This window comes from Peromyscus californicus, unplaced genomic scaffold (assembly GCF_007827085.1).
Source record: "Peromyscus californicus insignis strain IS unplaced genomic scaffold, ASM782708v3 Scaffold_17__1_contigs__length_78620276, whole genome shotgun sequence".
In the NCBI taxonomy this organism is placed as follows: Eukaryota; Metazoa; Chordata; class Mammalia; order Rodentia; family Cricetidae; genus Peromyscus; species Peromyscus californicus.
The window spans coordinates 4,989,290-5,016,790 of NW_026294469.1; positions in this window are offsets into that span (position 1 = coordinate 4,989,290).

Here is a 27,501-nt window from a genome sequence, read left to right on the forward strand (position 1 = left end):
AGAGATCTGCCTGCCTCTGCCTCCTGAGTGCTGGGATGGCGTGCGTGTGCCACCACCACCCTGGTTAAGGCTTCAGTCTTAAATAAGACTTCATTCCTCTCATCTTATGATGTAAGCAGTGTGGACACAGCCCGGCATATTAAGCAATGTGGAAACTTCAGCAATGGAAACAGAGGAAGTGGGGCATGGGCTCACATCGGAGACTGGACAGCTGAGATGTGGCATTGTGGGAAATCTTTACCAGTGAAAAAATAACTATGTCAAAGAGACAGAACTCGACAAAGACAGAGCATTCAGAGGAGAACGGGTGAGTGCCTTCCTGGCACACAGAAGCCTGAAGTGGAGAACAGGATGATGGGGACAGAGACTGAGGCATGGTGGAATGGTGGACACGGAGTACAAACTTATGTGAACAGTAAGCCTTGGAGCTGTAATCATTATGGTTTCATAAGCCGAGTCAAAGCATTGGCTGCTAATATTAAATCCAAAGGAAAGATACTGTGTTAATCAAGGCCGGCCAGTCAGACTTGTGGAGGTCCAGCTGCCACTGGAGAATGTATCACAAGCTGTAAAAGGCAGAGCATGGAGAAGAGTCAGGGGTTACTAGGTAACCCAGACATGGAAGATGACGACAGGCAAAGAGAATGGCCGTGTAGAGGAAGATTGGATTTGAGAGCTGTTGATGAAGAAGTAACATGAAATAAGCTTTTACTGGAGAGGGGAAGGGGAGGGAACTGGAGGGGAAGGAGAGGAGGCAGAGCAGCTGTGACTTGGCTGGGTAAATGCTAACAGTCGCTGAGCTAGCACGAGGAGGATGGTCTGGTTCCCAGACGCTGAGGGCTGAGACTGCTCCTGTAGAGTGTGGAGTGCCTGTGGGTGTCAAGTTGGAGCCATCAGGAACATGATTAGCTGCAAGAGCCTGGAGGTTGAAGCCATGAATTTCAAAGTCTATTGGACGTAGCTGAGGGTTACTGGAAAGGTCACATGGGGTGGATTTCAAATGATGAGCGGGGAAGTGTCCTTAAAGGAGGCCAAGAGGAAGGATGAGAGTCCAGGACTCAAAGAGTGTATATGAAATAATAATAAACTGTGAAATAAGAAGAGGGCAAACAGCTTTAGGAAGGAAGACGTGAGCTCAGATCCCCAGGACCCTGCCATGTGAGCATGCGTCTGTAACCTCAGCATTCTTACATGCGGGAAGCAAGGCAGGAGAGTCCCCAGAAGCCTGCAGACCAATTAGCCTGGTGTGTGCAGCTTCGAATAACAAGAGACCCTGTCTCAAGCAAGGTGGAAGACAAGGACTAACACCAAAGATTGTCCTCTGATCTCCACATGACTGCCCAGATATGCACATTCCCATACACATATACGTGTGCACATTCACATGCACTCAAGAGATAAAAATGAAAAATAAGAATCACACTTGGAGTCATGTGGTGGTAGCAGCGCACGAATTTAATCCCAGCACTTGGGAGGCAGAGCCAGGCAGATCTCTGAGTTCGAGGCCAGCCTAGTCTACAGAGTGAGATCCAGGACAGGCACCAAAACTACACACAGAAACCCTGTCTCTAAAAACCAAACAATAAAAGAATCACACTTAGAAAGCTGAGATGGAGGATTTCCAGGAGTTCTAGACCAGCCTGAGTGCTATCCTGAGTTGCAGGAGAGCTGGACTACTTTCTAAGACCCAGTCTCAAAACAAATAATCAAAAGAAGAATGGATTTTATGGGTTTGCATGCTGTTATATATATGGTCCAGTAAGCTAAGGGTTGAATATTGTTCATTAGTGTTTGGAAGTAGGAGGTCACTGAAAGTGTTACCTAGTTCCGTTTCACTGAACTGAATGATAGAAACCTGTGTGCTTGTGGGGAGAATTAATAATACATGGCTGAGCCCGACAATGGCGCATGCCTTTAATCCCAGCCCTGGGGCTCTGTGACTTCGAGGCCAGCCTGGCCTATAGAGAGAGTTCCAGGACAGCCAAAATTACACAGAGAAACCCTGTCTTGAAAAAACAAACAAACAACAAATAAATGAATGAATGAATAAATAAATAAATAAAATAGAATACACGACTGAGAACGAGAGGAGAGACAAGGAGCTAGCCTACCCTCAAGAAGTCTCAGAGAATTTAGGGACAGGCTGAGCAGTGGCTAGAGGCACAGCTGAGGTGGGTTCTGGTGTCACAATAGTTTAGTGTTGTCACAGGGTAGATCAGACCTAATTCGATCCTCTATAGTGCCCCCTATCTTCTCATTCCATCAAAGGCCCTGGAGCATGCTTGAATGAGCATCAGAGCCACCTTCAAAGTGAGATTAAGCAGGACAAGCCACCAGGAAAGTTCTAAGGACTGAGTGCCAGTTGTGCCGCTATGGATGACACTACTTCAAAAAAGCTGTGAAGGGATGTAGAGAGGAAAAGAGATGCCCAGCTGCGCAGTCCATAGGCTTTTGAAGTCCCCAGGTGCATGTGAGCACCGATACTGTATTTCTGTCCTAGAAGAGCAGTAGTTTATCTATGCCCGCTTCACTTCCCTTGGGCCATCTGAGTTGTGGTGTGCCACCATTTCTGCCCTTTACCCTCTCAGAATGAACTTCCTGGCCGTGAGGTGCTGCAGGAGTTGATAAATGTTGGATCCCCTGGTGCTCGGTTCCTTTGCCACTGATGCAATAAGTCAAATCTCACTGAATTAATAAATCCAGATTTAATAATCATGTCAATGCAAAGCAGAGCACTCCTGGGTGGCCGTGAGGAAGGCAGGGGATAGAACATGAGAGCATGTGTGGCAGATCTATTGGCTGGGTCTTAAATAGCTGGTAGGCATGGTCCCGGGCATCTCCGAAAGAGGAGCCACTGATGGCTGGACTTTCTGGAATGGGACAGAGTCTGGGGAGAGAGAGAGGTGGGGCTTCCACCTAATCATCCCAGACTCTTTGAGTATATGGATGCCAGGGGCTCAGGTGGAGCTTCTACCAGAACAGGAGTCAGAATTATCAGGTTGGTCTCCTGTTCCTGGCCCTGTCCATGTTGCTTCTGGCTACTGATCTGGAATCTGCATTAATGCCTGTGATGTCTAACTTCCTCATCTGTAAAGCATTCCCTAAAGCTGCCTCAGGAGTTGGTGCAAGAACAAAATGCAACAGTTGCCTATTAAATGATAAGTATTATTTTTAAAATGACTGAATACGCACTTATGTCCCTCCATGATGAATCTGCCTAATTCCCCATTTTAAATCATGGCTTAGAGGTGTGTGTGTGTGTGTGTGTGTGTGTGTGTGTGTGTGTGTGTGTGTGTGTATACACTGAGCACATGGAGGTTGACATCAGGTGTTTTTCTCTATCGTTTTCTATCTTGAATTTTGAGAAAGGATCTCTCACTGAACTCAAAGATCACCTATTGAGAACATTGAGTGTCCAGCAAGCTCCAAGATCCTCTCATTGACACCTCCCTAGCAGAGAGAGTAGTACATCTGGGCAACATGGCACTCAGCCTTCTGTGTGGGCACTGGGCATCTGAAGTCAGGTCCTCAGGCTGACATAAAAAATACTTAAACCAACTGAACCTTCTCTCCAGTTCCCACAGCTCAGGTTTTCCATATGAGATATGGGAATTTTAATAGGATAGCCTGTTTAAAGTCCTTCGAAGAACTTTATCTGGCACACAACTAGTTTATTACATAATAGAAACATCCTCTAGCCTTCTCCTCTTCCTACATGCTAACTTGTTTTTATTTATGTTTCTTACATCATCAAATTAATTACTTTGACCAGCTCAAAAAAAAATCAATAATCTGACTTATCCAGGATGAATGGTACAGATAGTCTAAGTGCCTGAAATACACAAACTGATGTTGCTATAGTTTGGGGAATCTGCTAAATAAAGATATTGTTTTAGACCTTCTGGATGTGCACTCTCTGTCTCTCTCTGTGTGTCTGTCTGTCTGTGTCTGTGTCTGTGTCTGTCTGTCTGTCTGTCTGTCTCTGTGTGTGTGTGTGTGTGTGTGTGTGTGTGTGTGTGTGTGTGTGTGTGTGTGTGTGATTCTTTTTTATATCTTCTGCCTGGAACTTAGCACTTCCTTCAGAAGTGCACAGTCTTGCCTTTCATTTTTCTTCCATATAAATGCAGAAATAAATTTCTCCAATTTACTGAAGTATCTCCCAAAGGGACCAGGGGAGTCTGGAATTAAACTGTGGTGCTGAAATCATCACGCCACTCTAGCTTTGCCCCACAAATGTAAATTTAGGGAATTCCACTTGTCAAAGTCCTCTTTGAAGCTTTGAATAATTGGTTCCCAATTATTCTTAACCACATTATTCAGGCCTATGTTCAACTTAATATCTAAATAGATTACATTTTTTGCCATCTACTAAAATTCCCCAAAGTGAATATTGCCACATTACGTTCTTCAGTTAAGAGTGAAATTTCTGACTAAAGATGTTTTCACTCAGATCCCAAGATGGCTGCAAAATCCCTCATGATAACGAAGCTGTGAGAATTGGCGTCGCATTTGAAATGGCATTAACTGTGCTGGAGGGGGAGGGACCACTGCACTTGTTTCCAATTGCTTCCATTCTCCAGCAGCTTCCTCACTCTTTTCTCCTTCTAATGGGCCTGAGGTCAAAACAGCAAAGAGAAAGAGTGCCTGCGAAGCATTCCAGCGCAGGTAGAACCTAGTAGAAACCAATGCGCTCAACTTCGCTGCAAAAGCAGCTACTGCCAGCTTGTTATATAATTGGCCCTGGTTTTCTGTTTCATTACAAAATGCTGTTACCAAACAACTGATTATATTTTTGGAAACTCCATTGTACATAGTCACAAAGTAACACAAATTTTTTTCTTATATTGATAGGAAACCAGACATTTTGGATGGAGCACAGAGAATCACAAGCACCATTGCCTTACCTTTAGAAAGTGTCTGTCAAGCACTCTGCGATGGTGGCAGACAAAGTGTTTGAAATCTATGCCCAGAATTACTGTCTCAGATGAAGTGAAGGGAATTAAAATAGTTAATTATCTCTTACGAGTCATGTACTGAGCTTGCTGTCTGTGTTTTATGCCTAATCTAATTTAATCCCCACAGAACTTCCGAGTTGAAAGGGGATTTGTGAGCTCCTAACATCCTCACAGCTAAGGAGCAGAAGAGTTCCGACGCTCTGCTCACCCAAGCCAGGTTACCAGTCCTCTCCCTCTCTCCCACCTATCCCCCTCCTTATACCTAGTTGGTTTCTTTCTTTTCTTCATTATCTTCTTTATTATTTTTTTTAAAAGATTTATTTATTTATTACTTTTATAGTGTTCTGCCTGCACATATGCCTATAGGCCAGAAGAGGGGACCAGATCTCATTACAGATGGTTGTGAGCCACCATGTGGTGGCTGGGAATTGAACTCAGGACCTCTGGAAGAGCAGCCAATGCTCTTAACCTCTGAGACATCTCTCTAGCCCCTCTTCTTTATTCTTTTCCCTTTTCCTTCCCTATTTTCTTTTCCATTTTTCTTTCCTTTTCTCTTACTTCTTTGCACCATTTTTTTAATTTTAGAAGATCTAAATTTACATTATGAGAACCAACAAAAGACAAAAAGCATCAATATAAAATAAAAATGAAAGTCAATGCAACTGGCTAAGTGGGAAAAACTGGAAACAACGGCTTTCCCACCGTCCTCCCTTTCTTCCCATCATCTTTACTTTCTTCTTTCCCCTTCTATTTCTCTTTTTATTCATCTTCCTTTCTGTTTCTTTCCCCTTGACAGCTGGAAAAGTACTAAGAATCAATTGTTTCTCCTCTCTCCTCCAAGGTTGGCTTAGAATTTAAAAACAGAAGCCTAAGAGTCAGGGGCCTGCATCTAGTTCAGCGTGGAAGTCTACCATGAGAGTATTGCCCACTTTTCTTTCTCAAATTTTCACCAGGATCAGACTGGTGGGTGGAGGAGCATGTTATTTTACACACGTAAAAAAATCTCATAAAGTGATTAATGTATACTGTATTAATGTTGTACTTATACAACAGGAAAAAATTATAGTAGAATATTTCATAGACTTTGGAGATACTTGAAATATTAGACGCTGACATCAAGGAGCTATTAGAGATAAAAACACAGGAAGAAATAAACATAAAATCATGTACAGGTTTGAAGTCAACTTTGAGACCCATTTTCATAATACCATGTTTAAATTGCTCATTTACATAGACATAGAGACACATGTGCACCCTTTCCATATAAGTGGAATTCCTTGGAGGCTCAAAGTCCTCCTAACAGATTACTGTTTAGAAACAAAAAAGTAAAGGCAAACAGATCTCTAATAATAACTTTAATGTCTCAACTCACCAATAAAGAGATGCAGATTGGTCAAGCTGAGTCCGTTGTCTCCAAGAAACAACCTGACTGGAAAACACACCCACAACCTAAAAGTAGAGAGCAAAAACAAATCTATCAAGTGAATGGAAACCAAAATAAGCTGGCATACATATTCTGATATCTGCTCAAGTTGACTTAAAATAAAAATTTATCAGCAATGATGAAGATGACATATTAATAAAGAGAAAATTTTATCAAGAAAATGTAATTATAAATATATATGAATGGAATATTGGTTCTCCTAATTTCATAAACTGTAATTGATATAAAAGGTCAAATAGATCTTGATACAGTATTAGTAGATGGTTTAAATAGCCTTCATTTACCACTAAGTAGGTCATCAAATGAAAAAAATCAACTAAGAAATCTCAGAATTTATCTACAACATTAATCAAGTTGACTTAATAGATATCTACAGACTATTCCATCCCACAGAAAAAGAATACACATTCTTCTCAGCACTACACAGAACCTTCTGCAAAATAGACCACATTCCATTGCACAAATCAGATCTTATCAAATATGAAAGAATACAAAGAATTTTTGTATCTTATCAGATCATGTTACAATAAGCCTAAGAATCAATAGCAAAAAAAATTACAGAAAGAGCACAAATAAATGGAGACTGATCAACATATTCTTTAAGGAACTATTGGCTGTTCAGGAAATCAGGGAGGAAAATAACAAACTTCTATAACCAAATGAAAATAAAACCACAACCTAGCAAATACTTTGGTGACAGCTAGGGCAGTTGTAAGAACAAAGTTTATAGCTATGAGTGCTTACTTTAAAAATTTAGACTACTTCCAAATAAATAACCTAATGATGCAACTCAAATTCATTAAAAAAAGAAAGCAGTAGTTAGCAAGAAATAATAAACGTCAGGGCAGAAATTAATGAGATGGATACTAAAAGAGTCACATATAGAATTGATAAAACAAAAATTACTTCTTTAAAAAAAAACGTCAGCATTGGCAAACACCTAGCCGAAATAACAACAATCACAACAACAACAACAAAAACCCAAAAACTTCAAATGAGTAAAATTAGAGATGAGAAGGAAGTTACTATGGATTGCAAAAAATACAGAGTCATTACGAAGTACTCTGAAAACTTGTATTCAAAACTGGATAAATTCCTAGCCACAGATAGCTTATCAAAATTACATCACAAAGATGAAAACAATTTAAACATAGCCATAGAAATCAAGGCAGAATAAAGAAGTCTACAAAGTAAAACCCAAGACCAGAGGAATTCATTGCTGAGATCTACGAAACCTTTAACAGACTCTCACCAATACTTCTTAAAGCGTTCCAAAAACCAGAGAGGAAGACTGGAAAACTCATTCTACAAAGCCAGTATCATTCTCATACCAAAACAGGATCAGAAAACAGCAAAGAAAAAGAAATATAGACCAATCACACTGATGTACACAAATGCATAAATTTACAATAAAATCTTGTAAATCAAATTTAAGAACACATTAAGAAGACCATATCCCATGACCAAGTTGGTTTATTACAGGCATCCAATATTGGATCAATGTATGTAAATCAGGAAGTACAATTAGCACATAGAGAGACTTAAGAACAAAAGTCACATGATCATCTCAACTTTGACAAAGAACATCTCTTTTTAAGTGCCCTAAATAAACTCAGAGTTAACGTAAGTACTTGAACATAATAAACGCTGTATTACAACAAACCTGTAGCCAACAGCATTCTAACTAACAAAAAGCTGAGATATTTTCCTCTAAGATCTGGAATGAGACAAGAATATCAGCTCACTGGCCCTGCTGTTGTTCAATACAGTGCTTGAAGTCTTAGCTAGAGCAATAAGACAAGGTAAAGAAATGAAAGGAACAGGAAAGTAAAATGTCAAATTGTGCCTATTTACAGGCATTACTCTCTACCTAAAGATCATAAAGACTGACAGAAATCTCTTAGAACCAATGACTATTTTCTGCAAATTGGTAGGATACAAAAGTCAACACACAGAAATCAGACATGTATATAACAGGAATAAAACAGAGGTCCCACAATAAACTTATAGTTAAAGATTACCTAATTTTTGACAAACTGTCAAAAATGTACACTGCGGGGGGTGGGGGGAGTGAGCCTCCAACAAATGGTGTTGGGAGAACTGCCTTACCACATGCACCAGGACAACTAGATACCTGTCTCTCACATCACACAAAGATCAATTCAAACTGGAACAAAGACCATAACGTAAGACACAAACCTTTAAAAATGCTGGAAAGACTTCAAGATACAGGCACAGGCATGGTTTTCTGTAAAATGAATATAGCAGCATAGGAAATAATCGACAGATTAAGTAACAAAGAAAATTTGGCGCGTGCAGGCACACACGCACAAAGGAATTTTTTGTAGCTGTAAAGAAAACGTGAATTATGACATTTATAGGAAAATGGACACAACTGGAAATCATTATGCTGAGTGAAATAAGGCAGACTCAGATAAATATGGCATTTTTTTCTCTCATATGTGGAAACTGAATTTAAACATATATATATTTGTATATGGATGTGTGCATTCATGTATGTATATGCGTAGATCATGAAAGCAGAAAGTGGGGCTTGAGGAGAGAAAGGGACTTAAGAGAGTGTGGGGACAGAGAGGGCGATGGAATCCATGTGATAAGAAGGAGGAAGTGGGGACTAGCTGGGCAAAAGGAGATGACCCGCTGAAATGAGAAGCAAGGACCAGGGAGGCTGTGTAGGAGGATAAATGAGAAGTCATGCATGGAGATGCCACAACTCAGTCCATTGTTTGTGTATCAATCTAACACGTTCAAAAGGAAACACTGTCCTAACATGACTTCCAAGATTTGAAGGATTTTCAGAGAAGATGACTTTAAATTTGTCATACACTTCCTACATCAAATATTATTGCATTTCCTGCATATAAAACATGCATGAACTGAAAACCACATAAATGTGAGTATAGACACGTGCTGTACCTAAGATACAATAAATCTCAGTTGGCTCGGCTTGTCCACTGCTCCTGTAAATCACCAGGCTAAGATTGTGAATGATGTATAAACCGAAATGACTGCCAGTTCACAGGCAGAGTATTGGACAGGATGAAGGTGTCCCTCCTGCGCCACAGTGTCACAGAACACGGTGGAGGAGAAAGTCAGCAAAATGACAGGGAAGCACCAGCAGACTCCCAGAAAGTAAAGAGATCATCGGTGACAACCCGGACAACTTCTGAAGTGCATTTGGAGTTTTTAAAGTGAGAGCGTTAAAACACTGGCCACTGTCTCTATCTTAAGAGACAGAAAAGGACGGCTACAGTAAGTGTAAAGTACATAGAAGAAACAAAATGACAAAAATCAAAACAGGAAGAGTGATCGAGAAAAAAATGAACAGAGAAAACCACTGAGAGTAAAAAAGGAAAAGCGTGCTTTTAAAATCTATTTTTATGAGTATATGTAAATATATATGTGTGTGTGAGAGAGAGTGGGGGCACCTCTGCACACGTCACATGTGTGGAGGTCAGGGATAGTCTCTGGTATTAGTCCTCCTCTTCCACCTTGTTTGAGGAAGGGTCCGTCTTTGCTGTTCAGCTCTGTGTACATCAAGCTAGCTGGCCTGAAAGCTCCCACTGATTCTCCTGTCTCCACCGGGAGCACTGACATTACAGACCCATGTTACCGTGACTGGGCTTAGTGGGCTCTTGAGAATTTCAACTCGGGTCTTCATGCTTGCCCAGCAAATGCTTTACCTCTGAACCATCTCCCAAGACTGAAACTTTTGTTGTTGTTGTTGTTGGTGGTGGTGGTGGTGTGTGTGTGCGTGCATGGTGTTTGTATGGTGCATACCCATGAATGTGCAACTTTGTAGGCCCATGCAGAGGCCATTGCTCTGTCTGCCTTGTTGCTTTGAGACAGTCTCTCATGGTTTCAGCTAGTCCGCTGGCCAGTGAGCTCTTGGGATCCACCTGTGTCTGTGCTCCCCCAATGCTGGGGATACAGGCACTCACAGCTATGCCTTGCTGTTCTGTGTGTGTCCTGGGGATTAGAATTCAGGTCCTCATGCTTTCATGACAAGTCTTATTCTATACTAAGCCATTTTTAAGAACAATAAACTGCAGTTAGACTGATGTTTGAGACAAAAGATAGAAATTACGAATGTAAAAATTGAGAGATGTGAAATGACTAGATATTTTCTATATGTGAAGCAAAGTGGTATGTGTGTCTGAAGGTGTTGTTAGTGGTGGTGGTGGTGGTGGTGTGTGTGTACACAATGCCACCATCAACTATTTTTATTCACTCATTTATTTTTATGTGTATGGATGTTTTCCTGAATGTATGTCTGTGCACCACTAGTGGGCAATGCCTGAGGATTCCAGAAGACAGTGTCAGCCTTCCTGAGACTGGAGTCATAGACTTTTGTTAGTTGCCATGTGGATGCTGGGAATCAAACCTGTGTTCTCTGGAAGAGGTGCCAGTATTCTTAACTTCTATGCCAGAGGAAAATGTTTTATACAACTGCAATGCAGTTAATTTGACAGCCATAATAAAATGGGCAACTTCCTTGAATAACCCAAGCTATCAAACACCATTTAAGAAGAATGAATGGCTTTCAGAGCCCTTTACCTATTTAACAACTTGTAATCCCAGCCACTGAGGAGGCCCAGACAGGAGGGTTGCAAGTTCCATGCCTACCTGAGATGCTCAGCAAGACTGCCTTTCAACTAAAAAGTGTGTGTATAGGGGTAGGGGTTGGGGGGTGGGGAGTGGCTGAATGCATAGTTCAATGGTAGCGTGCTTGCCAAGCATTCCCAAGGCCCTAGGTTCAGTCCTAATACAACAAAGGAGTAGGGTAAAGGAAAGGAGAAGAAAAAAATGACTTTATTTTGTAGCTAGAGTTTTCCTGCCTGGCCCACAGTCAGGACAAATCTCTCTCACCTGCCAGTCCCACAGCCGCTCAAACCCAACCAAGTAAACACAGAGACTTATATTGGTTACAAACTGTATGGCTGTGGCAGGCTTCTTGCTAACTGTTCTTACAGCTTAAATTAATCCATTTCCATTAATCTATACCTTGCCACATGGCTTGTGGCTTACCGGCATCTTCACATGCTGTTTCTCATCCTGGGGGCTGGCAGTGTCTCTGACTCAGCCTTCCACTTCCCAGATTTATTCTCCTCCTTGTCCTGCCTACACTTCCTGCCTAGCCAATGGCCAATCAGTGTTTTATTTGTTGACTAATCAGCAACACATTTGCCATGAAGAACATTCCCCCCTTTTTTTTTTTTCAAAAAGGAAGGTTTTAACCTTAACAAAGTAAAATTACATATAATTTGGGAATTTGGGCGTAGCTTCTCTTACTACTTCCTGCTGGAGGAGGGCACTGTATCTTATGGGGACACAAAGAAAATTTTAGGATTATGGAATAGTCCATGAAGCTGTATTGTCTGAGCCAGCTGCCTTCAAACCATTCTGGATGTTGGATCATCTGGGCCATGGTGTCATCGGAGACCTTTCAGGGGGTCTTGGCTGGTCAAACCTGATGTATCTTAATCTGGAACAAATCCATAGCCTCTGGCTTTCTGTGGGAACAAAAGCAGAGACTCTTTTCCAAAGCAACATATCTTTATATCCAAATTTTGAAGTCAAGTTACCTTTAACATATACATTTTGGCATAACTCAACAGCTTTTACAATCAAATGTTTTTCTGCAGTTAAAAATCCCAAAGACAACACAATCCAGATTCTCTGTGTAATATTCATCTTTACGTGGTTTATTTTTTATATTAATTTTACTGTCTCTTTAAAGACTATTTTTTAAAACTATGTATTTGTTTATATAACTGTGTATATCACCTTTTTTGTCTCTTTCAAGCCTACGTCTATTTTACACACATTTAAACTATTACATCTGAATCTGTCTTATTGTGAATCTATTGCTTTAAACTGCAGCAGCTGTGGCTGCTGGCTCCGCCCACCTCAGCTTCCCAACATGGTGGTGGTTTACCGCCAGCTCTGGGAGCTATCCTGGGTCTATGCTTTTAGCCAAGCAGCGTGTAGCCCAGAAACTTCTTTTTTTATTTTGTACTAGCAAAGTCTAAATCCACCATGCAGCTTAATGTGCCACTTGCAGAGGCCTCATTCCCGCCACAGGGCGTATGCTAGGAACCCACAAGTAGCTCAAACCAGGAGCAGCCGCTCATTTGAGAGAGATAATTAGGAACTGTTTTTAGCTCAGTTTTAGAATCTTTTTTCTCAGTTTTTAGGTGGAAACTCTTGCCACCACGTTGGACGCCATTTGTAGCTAGAGTTTTCCTGCCTGGTCCACAGTCAGGACAAATCTCTCTCACCTGCCAGTCCCACAGCCGCTCAAACCCAACCAAGTAAACACAGAGGCTTATATTGGTTACAAGCTGTATGGCCGTGGCAGGCTTCTTGCTATCTGTTCTTACAGCTTAAATTAATCCATTTCCATTAATCTATACCTTGCCACATGGCTTGTGGCTTACCGGCATCTTCACATGCTGTTTCTCATCCTGGGGGCTGGCAGTGTCTCTGACTCAGCCTTCCACTTCCCAGCTTTATTCTCCTCCTTGTCCCGCCTACACTTCCTGCCTAGCCAATGGCCAATCAGTGTTTTATTTATTGACTAATCAGCAACACATTTGCCATACAGAACATCCCACAGCAGTATTTGAATTTTTCAAATGTGTACAAGAAAGACAGCAAACCTAGGTGGCTTGACTTATAAGAACAGAAATAATGCCTTTTTTGTGTTTTTGATTAAAAAAGGAGATTTCCTAACCCATTTAGCAAGACATGTTTTTCTAAAAACAAACCTAGACAAACACCACATGAAATGAAACTAAATATCATATCCATTTTCTGCCCACATCATTCTGAAGAGAGGAAAGCATATCACTGCACAAAGACTTCAGTGTGGTTCTTCATAGCAACTCTATTTTCAATAGCTAAAATCTGGGAAAAAAAATCAAAATGACTACATAAGCACACTATGGTCTATCCACACAGAACACAACTTAACCCTGAAAAGGAATGACCACATCGCAACATGAACAGAACCACGTAAAATAGTTAAGTGAAAGAAGAAAACCAAAAGAGCACCCACTGTTCATAGAAAATTCTAGAAAATGCAAACTAATTGGAGGTGACCAAGAACAAATGGGTAAGTTACCTAGAGATTGGGACAAAGAGACACGGTGGTTAGGAAAAGGGATCACAAAGGGAAAGTAGATGCTGGAGGGGGGGTGGACACTTTAGTTATCACAACTGTAGTCATCATTTTATAGCTCTTGATGTATCAGACTTATAAACTGTATACTTCAAACATGTGTGATTTTGGTATATCAGTTATACCTCAGTAAGCTTGCTAAGATGAAAAATTAAAACTTAATTTATGGAGTTGAACAGATGGCTCGGTGGTTACGGAGGATTGAAGTTAGTTCCCAGAACCTGTGTCAGGTGGCTCCCAATGCCTACCACTCCAGCTTCAGGGAATCTGACACCCTCTTCTGGCTTCCTCAGGAACCTGCACAGCACATGCACATCACTCACATAGACAGTCATACACATAAACAAAGTAAGATTTTAAAAGAAAATAAAAGCAATGAACATATACACTGCCTTTTTTGTTTCTTCTACAAGATTTGATTTGTCAGCCTCTGCCTTTGATCTGTTTTTCCACAACTCTTTCAAATGATCTTCTAGTTTCTATGGCTGCTACTTTCGCTGCTTCTCCTCCCATGAACTAAATCCCGAACAACAACTGTCATCTTCTGAAGAAGACATTCTTTGCCCTTAAACCACTACATTGATTAGCAGATGATTCCTTGACTTGTGTATCTTAACCAAGGACATCACTGGAGCCCTCTGGGTTCTGGCTGCACCTTCCCCAGCCTCGGGGTCACCGCTCATTTAGAGGACTTGCTATTAGCTGGAGAAAAGGATGTGGCAGGTGACAAGACACTCGTGTTTCAAATGTCCGAAGGTGGACAAGCCTTTGCTTTCCACAGGTGAGCTTGTAGAGCTAGGAACGATGCTGTCTGCTCAAGATGAGGTGGTTGGGGTGGACCTGAGACTGTCAAAGAAGCCTATTTATTTATAATCCAGGGAGTGGAAAATTAGGCCATTGTGTTTCTGCACAGGGGAAGAATTCATAAAAAGTCACACAGAATTATTCTTATATAACTGACAATGACATCGTTGTAAGGTGGAAACGGGGCTTTATTTGTCTTACTTAAAATGATGTATAGAGCACTTGTCTGTTTATTCCACTGCAAACAGCTTCTGCAAAAACAGCCGGGCATCCCCAGGGGCTTCACTGATAGTTATAAGTTACTCGAGCAAAATCTCTCAAGCAACTTGCTGCCTTACAGGTTCCATTATTCTAAATTCAAAGGCCCTTTTCTTGTTGTTTGTTTGTTGATGTTGAATGTGGGTACCCCCCCCCCCCAATTATGCCACACGCAATATTACTTTAAAAAATATAAAATGTGTCAGAACAAAGCTACCTTTCAAATAGTGTGTGTGTGTGTGTGTGTGTGTGTGTGTGTGTGTGTGTGTGTGTGTGCATGTGTGTATACCTAAATCACAACATACACAGCCAAAGGCAGGGAAACGTTGGATAAACAGGCCTCATAATCAAATCTGGCTCAGGTTAAAGTGAAGTGAGTTGGATGGATTCAGCCAGAGCCCTAGTCAATAATGGTCTCTGTAATTAAGCTCCTTTGGCTTCTTCCCTCTGAGGCTCCCAGGCAGCTCGAAGGGGGAAGGGAGGCGAGCAGGAGTCACAGTTCAGAAATAAGCCGGCAGTTTGCCCACCCACATGCAGATCCCTCTGCGGCCCGCAGCCCATTTCACCAGAAGTTGGGCCACAGGAGGCTGTTTTCACCCACACAAGTGCCCTGATGTCCATGTCTGTCACTGAGTCATGACAAGGCCCCTGTGAGGGAATGGGAAAGGAAGAAGGGCAAGTCACTGCAAGCTGACGCACATCCTTCTTGTCTGTCACAGCACCTAGGCCCTTCCGTGGCTGGTGTCTGCCTATGTGTCTTTTTAAAATTTGTAAATTATGTTTTTTTAAACTGTGAATATGTACGTGATCTTTGTGTATGTGCATATGATGTATGTACAAACGTGTGCATGAGTACATGGAGGTCAAACACTGACTCTGGGTGTCCATCCTCATCTTCCATATGCTTGCATCAGAGTCTTTTGCTGTTTTCTAGTGTGTACACCAGGCTATTTGGCCCATGATCTCCCAGGGAATCTTCCCATGTCTGCCTCCCCTCTCACTACAGAAGCATAGGAATTGAGGATGTGCTCTCTAAGGGTCTGGTTTTTATGTGCGTTCTTGGGGTCCAAACTTGGATCTTTATCCATTGCACCATCTCCCAGTCTTCCATCCATTCGTCTGTATGTATTAGTCTATGAGCAGAGGGTGTGTGTTCATGCTACACATCCACACACATGCCTTGATTGGAAACACCAGTACAAACGGCAGCGCAGCCTTTGCAGCAGGAAGTTCTGGGCCCCAGTGTTAGCTTGGTCGTTTTCTTACTACGTCCCAGACTCATCAGACACTGGACAGAGAATCACTGCTACAAGGAGCTCTCTAGTTTGCATGATGAAAAAGACATAAGTAATTATAACACAGCACAGCAAACGCTAGAATTGAAGTGTGTAGTTAAGTGAACATCAGAAGAGAGAGGATTCGTGTTTGACCATTTGAAGAAGAGAAACAGGGATAAGCAAGTTGCTGGATGTCCCTGGGTCATCGTTTCCTTATTTATAAAGTGAACACCTGTAGAATGGATAGTTATACTATCAATATAATAAATAAAGAGTGGTATGAATAGTAAGAAATACTGGCTGCCGCCTTGGTGGTCCTCTCTCCTGCTCCTAGCCCTCAAATTAGAAGAATGAATAAAGATGATATTTTGCCGAGGGACTGAAATCAGAAATGACTACTCCAAGGGGAAGGATGGGAAGGAAAGAGGACTGAATGAGGATTCCATGTTTCCTTTCAATGTGATGAATTAACTCATAGCAGGGAAAAGCAAGACTCTTGTTCCTTTAAACTATATTTCATGTCCCTCCTTCATTTCATTCTATATCATGCTTACAACAAAGCACACATGTGCCTTCAGTCTTGATAGAGATGCAGTATTATCAGGTGCGCATATGATAGGTGACAGCAAGGCTGTCCCCATGTCACAGAGCTGCTCACACACCCTCTCATGGAAGATTTATCACCCTGCCTCAAGAAGTATGATTAGGTGACAGTTGCGATCGTCAGGCAGACTGGCCTCAGGTTTGGAGTATGAGTCACAAGCTTCCCAGGTTGGCCACCAGCCAGTGTATGCTGGCCCATTCCAGCTCACTAAGGGTTGACAATGTGTGCATGTCCTCTAGACTCAGCACCCAGTGATACCATACTGATGACTTGCAATCTACCACAATGCACATATTTAATCACAGATTGGCCAATACTACAGGTCAGGTTTCACTTCCTAAAAGCCACTATTAGACATTTGCTGGGTCACTTCATCCCCAGCCAATGCTTGAGCAAATCTTTAGTACAAGGACCTAAGAACCTCTGCCAAACACACGGCTTCTCTAGGAAGCAATCATTGCTCTGGTGTCCTCAGCACACTTGCAAATCCTGACCAGCCTACATTCTGGACCCCTGAATCTCTCTGTCCTCCATGCCCATTCTATCTTCTTTTCAGAGATGTTATTATCCAATAAACTTCTGCACTCTCAATCTTGCCTCAACACTTACCTTTTGGAGGACAGACACCTCCTGAAGTTGGTATCTTGAAGTGGTCTAGAAAGAACGTACTGAGAAGGAGTTTTAGTATGGATACTTAACTACTAGCTGACGACTGGACAGTTGTTCAAACACAGTTTCCTGTTATGTCTGTGAGGGTATCTCAGGAAGAGAGAAGTTTTTGGACTGACTGACATAGTAAAGAGACCTCTGCAGGTAAGTGACCATCAGTTACTCTGCTGAGGCTCTGAATCAAACGAAAATGTGGAGGAGGATTGCCTAACTGCTTGAGCCAGGACATCAACAACAGCTCTTGATGCTCCCTTGATCTCAGGTCTCCCAACCACATCATTGCTGGTCCTCCATCTTGCCAAAAATAGATCACAGGACTTCTAAAAACACATAAGCTGAACTTCTGATAAAACCCTTTGCCCAGCTTTAAGGAGTGGAGTTAGTTTTTATCTTCTAGATTTTTAGCAGATTTTTAGCAACTTCAGGATATACTTCAGCTTTCCTTTCTTCCCCTCCTCCTCCCTCTTCTCTCTCTCCCCTTCTTCATTCCCTCCTCTTCGTCACTGCCTCTTCTTTCCATACTAGGTGTTGAACCTGGACACCATTATGTATGCTAGGCCAGTGACCCATCTCAAAACTATATTTCCATCCCCTTTTCACTTTGTATTTTGAGACAGGATCTCATTAGGTTGCCCAGGCTAACCTTGACCACACTCTTTAAACTTGTGATCCTCCTGCCTCATCCTCCTGAGCATCTGAGTTTAGAGGCTTGCACCAAAAGACCTAGCAAGATGTCAGTTCTTCTTAAGGAGGCCTCAGCCAATGACTAGGGCTGGCCTGCTGCAAGGGCCTGGACAAGTCTATGTAAGACAGAGCTTCTCCCTTGGGCAGCCTGCCTAGAGGTTCTGGTTGGATCAACAGAGACTTAGTCTACGGGTTGAAGTAGAGTCCTACTCAGTCATGCTCCTACTCTTCCTTCGTAGGGATCATTTCCCAGGAACACTCAAGTCTAGCTTAGCTTTTAGAGAAGCCAACGCAGGACATGGAAGGGTGTATGGGTTGCTTTTCTTGTGGGACTGTGACGGAACACCCAGCAGAAACCACCTTAGGAAGCCGAGGCTTGCTTTGGCTCACCATTCCCTAGTGGAAGTGACTTAGCAGTTGAATCAATGCAGTCCACACCGAGGGAGCTTGATGCATGGCTCCTCCCATCTTGGCACACAGGGTACAGAGTTTGAGTAGATACCAGAGGGAAGCTATGCAGAAATTTTTTAATCTCAAAAAAATCTCATTTGTCAATTCTTGCTATTATGAGGAATCCCCTCTTCAGTCCTCGACTGTGCCCATGACTTAAGGTGTTTCCTTTCAGCAGTTTCAAAGCTTTAGGTCTTACATTAAGGACGTTGGTCCATTTTAAGTTGGTTTTTGTATATGCTAAGAAGTAGGAATCTAGTTTAAACCTTCTATTGCAAATCAAAACTACATCAAGAGTCCATATTGCTTTAGTCACAATGTCTATTGTCAAGAAATCAAGCAGAAGAAAGGCTGACAAACGTGAAGCATAAAAACAGGAACCAAACCCTCGCCTGCTGTTGGCGGGAAGGTAAATTAGCGCAGCTGCTGTGGGAATCGAAACAACCTGCGGAGTGGGGAGGCCAGAAGAAACTCTTCGCCAGCGCTTTTTCTGGTCAGGGAGTAATATGTTTATTTGTTTAAAAAAAAACAAAAATTACTAATAATAGCAATAATAATTCAATCACTAACAGGCAAATGACTCAAATAGTTCTCAAAAGAAATACAAGTCTTCATCAACAAATAAGTGAAAAATGAAACAAAACTATTCACTGTTACATTTGAAACTTGTTTTCCCTCTTTTCTCCATTTCCTATTTCCTGGTTCTCAAGACTGATAGCTCTGAGGTCATGCTTCCTGCCATCCAGAGTCATCTCTGTCTTCTCCCCATACCTCAGGTTTAAGTTTTGTTACTGACTCCATCTCACTACTTAATGACGTCACTCCCAGCATACCTCCCTGATCCTTTCAGATCTGCTCTTTAAAATGAGATGTCTGGTTCCTGCTCTAGCAGTGATTTCTGGCTGTCTAGGTCCCGTGAACCTTTCTTAAGCTGCAGTGTTAGCCGTCTCCCAAATCAAGCCTCTTCTGGTCCAACCAGTCTTTTAGCTACGGACGTTCAATGGTGACACTGTCAGACCCTGGGAAGAAGGGAGCGATTTGTTTTCATTCCTTCTTCGCCCCATCACCCGACCTGCCCAGACTTCCAGGGAGCCTGGAGGCACACTGCTTTCCATAAGTGTATGCAGTATTTGTAAGCGTCAAACGTGATTTGCATTGACATACATCTATGCTCCAAAACCCAGTCATTTGTTAATCATTACCTCAGCCCTTGGCCACTTCCAAACAGGAAACTGGAGAACCAGCGCATGCGCAGGCTGCATCGCGCATGCGCAGGCTGCGTCGTGTCCTCTCTGAGCTGCCACTCCGCCTTCTTCTTTGTCACCCACACGGGCATGTTGGCACGCTCTGCCATCAATTCCAGGTTGTCACTGAAATGAGCACTGTAGCTCTGTGGACAGGCTTAGGACCATGGCCACAGGTCTGGGGAATCTTGTTGGTGCGACCTCTCAATCATTCCCATTCAACCTCTCACATGTCCATTCTTTCCTTTTGGTAAATCATCTAAGTTCTCACAGTTCGGGGAAATCGACGTTTTAATAGAAAAAAACGGGGGAAACTAAGTTTTAAATTTTTTGGTCTTTCAAATATATGACAACGGAAGCCTCCTAAGCCCCACAACACACTGACCACACCCCCACTCTATTGATAATCCAAATTACTCTCATTTAGGAAGAAGAAAATGTAACTAACTTCCTTGTTTGGTCCAGAATCGTCTCCTAAATAGTTTACCCCCTAATACAGACCCCAAGCCTGCTCACTCAACCCTTTGTAGAGAAAGTGTCCTCAAGGTCCTTCAAACACACGTCTACTCAGTACTGTTGTAGCCATCCCTGCCTTTTGTTACGTCAGTCTTCGATGGTTGTGTCACCCCAGCCCCAACCGAGTGCCCCTCTTCTGCCAGGCCTTTTTCTCCCCTCGTGCCTGCCTACCCTCACTGACCCCTGAACCCAGTCAGTGCCTCAGGCTTGCTGCTCCCGTCAGGGATGCTGCTGTGGCTCCACGTGGCTTTGTCACCAGACATTGTACCACTTTCCCAGTCAATCAATCAGCAAGTCCCCGACAGCCAACCTTCGGCATGGACCTGGCGTTGTTCCTTCTTTTGTGAGAAGCCAGAGGAAGTGGGGCCACAGCAATGTTTTCAGTCAGGCAGGTAAGAGAGATACATAAAACTATAAAATGCATGCCCTGAGGCCAAAGCAGGAACCACTGCAACAAACACACAGACAACCGATCCTGGTGGGACACAGGAGTAAGACCTAACCTGGTGGGAGAGGTGGTAAAAGATTTAGGGTGTTGGAGAGCTAGCTTGAGTGTGGAGGCTTACCCGTTGATGATGGGTTTCTTCTAAACCTCAGATAGCTTCTAGAGGTGACTATGGCTAAATTGTGATAAACAACGCGCAAAGTCCAAAATTAGACCAGCCGTTCTACTTTCAGGCACTGGAGTAATGGATCTTGGAGCTCGTCAGTAAAGAGAATAGTTCGGCCTTGTCCATGTGGATGTGCATCAAGGATCCAGAGCGGCTGCCTACCAGAGCCCTCTCACTCTATCATCTGCGGACTGGAGTCATCTGGTGAAGTCAGTCTATGAGACAGGGCTCCATGTTCCGAGATCAGTCACCCATGCTTCCTGCAACCCCTGCAACATTAGACAAATACACCACAGCACTTGTTTAAACAAAACTGAAATTGAGCCCCTCCGGTCTTCAAATGTTTTCATGGGGTCTGGCTGGTGAGGTAGACAGTGGAGCTGTGAAGAACCCAATGTATTTCGGTAAATATGAAGCACACTAGCCAAGTGGGGTGGGTTTTTTTCCTTCTTTCCAGTAATTGTATTAGTAATTGTATTAGTTTTCTCCCAGGAAAGTAGAGATTTTGTTTGTACAGTTGATAATTGCTATTGAAGGTACAGTGTGGCTTGTCATGATTTTTTTCAGGGGGTAGTCTTAATCTCAGAATGCTTGGAGGGATACTTTGTCAGTCTTAGTGAAAGCTACTGCTACTCAAAATGAAAATTCTGGGCTATGAATGCAGCTTCTCTGGGAGGGTGCTTGCAGAGCCGTTGGAAAGCCCTGGATCTGATGGCAGTGTCCCATAAACTGGGGGTGGTGGTGTGCACTTGTAACCCCAGTACTTGGGAAGTAGAGGCAGGAGAGCTGGAAGTTCAATATCATCCCCTGTTCAGGTTCAGCCTGGAATTCAAGAGGCCCTGTGGGTTTTCTTTTTAATCCAATATATTTTGTTGGTGTGTGTGTGTACAATGGTGATGGTGTGCATGTGGAAGTCAGAGGACAACATGCAGGTGTCAGTTCTGTCCTTCTATAATGTGGATGCCAGGGATGGAATTCAGGTGTCCTTTCAGGCTTGGCAGCAAACTCCTTTACCCACCGAGCACATCTTGTAGGCCCCCTATCTTAAAACCAACAAAACAAAGCAAATAAACAAAAACCAGAAATAAATATTCTGGCTGCACTCTAATCACAGTCTCTAACATAAAAAGCATGGTGTGTACATGGAAACTGTATTTCTAAATCACACACACACCGTGATTTCCACACAGTCTTTAAAGTTCCAATGTCTGGCAGTGATTTCACTTAACTTTGCTGGCAAGAGAGCCAAGTGTGGGGAGAAACATCAGGTGCTGGCAACAAAGGTCTCATTCTGTTTCTTGTCAAGGTGACAAGTTCAAGAGTTCCTTATAAATGACCAAAAGTTGATCAGGGCCACATAATCCTGTCAGAGCTACATCGGAGCAAGCTTCCATCTCATTAGCGCTGTTTATCTCACATTGCGTTTGCATTCATTTTCACTAATATGATACAAAAATGTAATGATGTGTAAGTGTTTTTTAATGTCATGTAAGTGAAAACAGGTGGGTAATTTGCCATGGGCCCCATAAAGCCTGGAGCTGGGTTTCACAGAGAACGCTGAGTCTTTTCTCCGTGTGTATGGCTCTTTTTTTAAAATCCTGGGTCAGATTTCAGCAACCTTGATTTTTTTTAAATTAACTTAGTCAAGTTCATGCAAGACATCCCAGAATAGATCGGTGGACTCAAAGTGAAAGTTAAGAAGATGCTTTATTGGGAAAGAATGATGCATGCAATGCAGGCCTGTTCTAGAGATTAACCTCAGCCTCTAGGAGGCAAAGGTGTGAGTGGTCTCAGTGAGATGCCATGGTTATCAAATAAGTCTGGGGGGGAGTGGCTGGGAGATGGCTCAGTCAGTACACTGTTTGCTATACAGGCATACGACTCTGGGTTATGATCCCCAGCACCCATGTTAGAAACTGGGTACAGCATCATGGCCTGTGATCCAAGTGTAGGGAGATGGAGATAGGTAGATGTTGAGAGCTCACTTGTCAGGCCATGCAGCCGAATCCATGAGCTCTAGGTTCACAGAGAGAGCCTGTGTCCAATAATATGGTGAACAGTAACTGAGGGAGACACCTGGAATTTGCTTCTGGCTTCCCCATGTACATGTATGTATACATATGGACATGTACTCACACCTCTACATAAATGTGACATACATGAACACCCATGCACATGTGCACACAGACACACAGACACACACACACACACACACACACACACGCATATACACACACATCACATATCTTTATTCAGTTTTACAGCCCATAATTAAGGGCATTTGCCTTGCCTGGCTGCTTGGTTGCTGAGCCAGTGGGCAGTCCTCAAGGCACAATGCACTAGGGAGACTTTGGAAAAGTCCCCCTGCACGTTGGGTGGTATTGATTAGCCCTGATTCTGCCAGGGCTAGAATACTGACAAATCTTTCCATAGCAGATGAGGGTGCTTTCCCACGGCCACCATTATCATCATCAAGCTACAAATAATCATAATTAATTTCATCCTCATCAATATTAGCTGAGCTAATAAACCCAAAGAAGCCAGGTGTTCGCCATGCGTCCTCCAGGACACACGTAGTTCCGAGTCCCCCGTGATGTCCGCTGCTGTGAGGGGGTAACGTAGCTAATGACATAATAGGAGGGCAGGAGCTAATTCTGCAAAAGCCCTCTTTCTACTCCAGGTACTCACGAAACCTGCATTCTCCACGTCTTCTGTTTTCCCGTGCTTGTGTGGAAAGAGAAGAGAAGCACTCCCCAGCAAGCACATTTCTGCAGCCCTCTTTTGCCTGCTCACACTGCCTGTCAGCCTGTGAGCCTACATTCCAGAATGCCCTGGGGGAGAAGGAAATTGTGTCCAGACACAGCTATGGGAATGGAATTTCCCATACCTTGAGAGTGACCTCTGATTTGACCTTAAAATTAAAAACTTGTTTGTGAACTCCTGAGAGAGAAAAAAGTATACAACAGTAGCCGCTGCTTAAAAATATAATTGGCAAGACCGCTAGAGGAACGACACATGAGTCAGTCACGGGCTGCCTCAGATCTCGGCGACTCGGAGCCCAGGCTTCCTGTGTTTTGCTAATCATGAATGGACAAAACACCAGCGTAAACACCCAGGAGAGCAAGGAACTATTCCTTCATAATCCCAATTCCCTGGCGCCTTCTCCCAAGTGTTTGCTTAAGGACTGGCATCTCTTACTCATTCAGTCACAGTCTGAGAATTCGTCACAAAACTTGTTTGTGCTAAAGAACCCAGATTGGAGCCTTGGCGCTCACTAAGAGACCTGGGTCTTATATGTTCTCATCTGTCAGCCGTGTGACCTCAGTTTCCTGATCTGTAAAATGGTGACAAACAATAGCACATACCTGAGGCAATCGTTAGAGAAGGAAACAGACACCAGGATGGCCTGCCACTTACTCTGTGCCATGAACTTTCCTTCTTACAGAAGCTCGATGACTTGTGATCAAAAGTGCTTTGTGCTGCCCTACGAGAAAACACTCAAGACAGCTGTGTGGGACCACTGCTATGCTGTGTCCTCACTCGTTCACAAATGTCCTTGCTATTGTCTAATCCTTGCACCTGTTGCTCAAATAGTGCATTATTGTCTCTCTTCATCCACTGCAAGACAAGGTACAAACGCCGCAAGTGACATATTCCAGATCAGACATTATCCGGGCAGTAGACCGGGCTGAGAGTGGGCTTACCTCGGGAAGTCCTTTGCGGTCTCAGCGCAGCGGGGATGAAGTGACTGCCCTCGCTGGGAATTCTAAATTGATTCTCTATTGCTGATAATCAAATAGGAGGGTCATGCAGGGTCTCCTCTGCTGGTGCTCAGTAGACATTTCCATGACAACCAAGAAACATCATTTAGAGTTTGTGGGTTTTCCCCTGTATCTTTGCAGTTCTAAAGGCTGCAAAAATTTAACACATGGTATGTTAGGTATCAAAAGATAGCTGTACATCATGTTTATTACGACACTATTCACAGAAGTCAAGATATGGAATTAACCCAATCCCTGATGAATGGATTATGACTATATAAAAATGTGGTATATATACACAATGGAATACTATTTGACCAGCAAAAATAATGTTTTCAAATCCTTTGCTGCAAAGAATGGAACTGAATGGCATTCTGTTAAGTCACATAAGGTAGACACAGGAAGACAAACACTGTATGTTCTCTCATGTGTTGCACTGGCTGATTTCAATTGTCAACTTGACAGGATCTGAAATCCCCTGGGAAGAGCATCTTGAAGAGAGGGGTTGCCTGTACCAGAGTGGCCTGTAAGCGTATGTGTAACGGGGTATGTTGGTGTGTTGAAGACCTGTCCACTGTGAGTGGCACCATTCCCTTGGCAGGGAATCCTGCTGTGCATGAAAGTGGAGAAAGCAAGCTAAACACTAGTGTGTGAGAGTTTATTGCTCACTTCTTCTGACCGGGGACATGAGGCAGCCAGGTTCCTCCAGCTCTTGTACCTGTCACTTCCCAAAAATAATGCAGTGATCTGGGACTGTGAGCTTAGGCAAACTTTCTTCCCCAAGTTCTTTTTCTCAGAGTATTTTATCACAGCAACAAGGACATGACTTAAACCATAAGTGAATGACCTTTTAAAAGTCAATTGAGCCAGGTATAGTGGTGCACACCTTTAGTCCCAGCACTCAGGAAGCAGAGGCAGGAAGAACTCTGAGTTCTAAGTCAGCCTGGTCTACAGAGTGAATTTCAGGACAGCCAGAGCTACATAGTGAGTTGGAAACAAAACAACAAAACAAAACAACACAACAAAAAGTCAATTGAATGTAGAATGGCAGTCACCAGAGGCTGGGAAGAGTGGGGGCTGGAAGAAGAAAGAAAAGCTGGATAATTAATACTAAAGCTCTGCTAGACAGAAGTAATAAATCCTAATGTTCTCATGTTCTAAATCACAGAGGGACAAGCAGAGCTCCCAATAGCCTATATGCTTCATGAGCAAATAAGAGAGAAATGTACAAAGGTTCCAAACAAAGAGTAATACAACAGTAGAGTCACCCAACTTAGAGAGTCCCATCAAATATATGCATTGGAATATTACACTGTATCTCCTAAATACATACAATTACTATTCATCTAAAAATGTGCAGCAAGAAGTCTGCTCAGTTCCAAATGGTAATGCTCTTGATGTGATCATTACAGGTAGTCTGCTTGCATTGGACTATCTCATTGCTCTCCATAAATATGAACTATTATCATTAGATAATAAAACAGAGGGAATGCTAGATACGGGGGTCATTTATTGTTTTACTTTACTCATGACTTAGTGGGCTCATTTTTATTCATTTTATTCACCTAAACAATGAACTGTAGTTGGGCTCAAACTTTCACAAGCTGATATATGACCACACAGCAAAGGCCAGGTTATCCTGCCTAAGTTATGGAAACACAAGTTAGTACACATATGAGTTCCTCTAGAGTTGAAAGAGATATTCCTCTGCCTGCTTCCTGCTGCTCAGTAACTGCTTTAGCCTACTACTGGAGAGCTGAATTTCCCTGATATCCTGTTTAACTGAGGACCAGTTCTGTGTTCAGTACTCGGCAAAAAACTATGCAGTGTATTTTTTTCTATAAATGACACAACATGGTTCCTGCTATAAGGTGTTAAAAATCTAGCAGACATTAAATGTCTCCCAGACACATTTAGAAATAATACAAGACAAAATATAATTAAATGCTCCATAGCATTTTGTAACTGTCAAAACTACAGGAGCTGGGGGGATGAGAGTTGGCCACAGAAGGCCGGACAAGAGGAATAGCCTCTTCTCCTCTAACCTGCCTGTCCACACTCAGTCTGGAAGGGAATCCCCGTTGTCACAGGAGGGTGCATATGGAGCTTCCAGAGGGGATTAGGGTCTCTGAAGAACAAACCTGTAACAAGCATTTTTCCTTATAGTTAGAGTCAAATTAACACATTTCTTTGTGGTGTGTGTGTGTGTGTGTGTGTGTGTGTGTGTGTGTGTGTGTGTGTGTGTGTCTGTCTGTCTGTCTGTCTGTCTGTCTGTGTCTGGATATCCCTGGAGATCAGAAGATCTGGAACTGGAGTGACTAGAGGTTGTGAACAGGGTGCTGGGAACTAGACTCTGGGCCTCTGCAGGAACGGCAAGCACTCGACTGCTGAACTATTTCTGGAGCCCAAGATTTCTTCTTTCATAGACAGGAAAAGGTGACTGTTCCCTCCTGCAGAGGACCCAGCGCTCTGTACTTAGTGACACAGAGTGACACTTGACAGACACTTCCTTTGGCCTCCGCCACCCCTTTCCCTCTTCCCAGTCACTTTCTCTTCCTTCCTTCGCTCTTCCCTCCTTTCGTCCTTCTTCCTCCCATTCTTTCTTTCTTGTTTCTGCCCTTTTCCTCTCTCCTCCCTGATTTCCCTTGTTTTTTCTTGGATATGAGTCTCTAATATGATTAGAAAGAAACCCTTCCATTCCCAATAAATAAAATAACATCAGAGTGGGTTTTGTCCTGAGGGGAGCCTGAGAGTCCATTCATGTCACTTCACAGATTTTGCACTTAGAGGATAGCATGAAGAAGAGCGCCATTCTCCTCCCCGTGGTTAGAATGGGAACAATCTAATGTAAGTGCAGAATTTCACCTCTACTGCCGGGGCAGCCTTTCTGCTGTCCAGGCCCAAGGACAGACAGAGATCCCCACCTTCAGGAGGAGAGTTCACAGCAAGAGGATAACTTCTAGGCAGAGCTTGGGGGTTGCCACTCACCAACTAAACACAGTGTGTGTGGTCACCTCTGC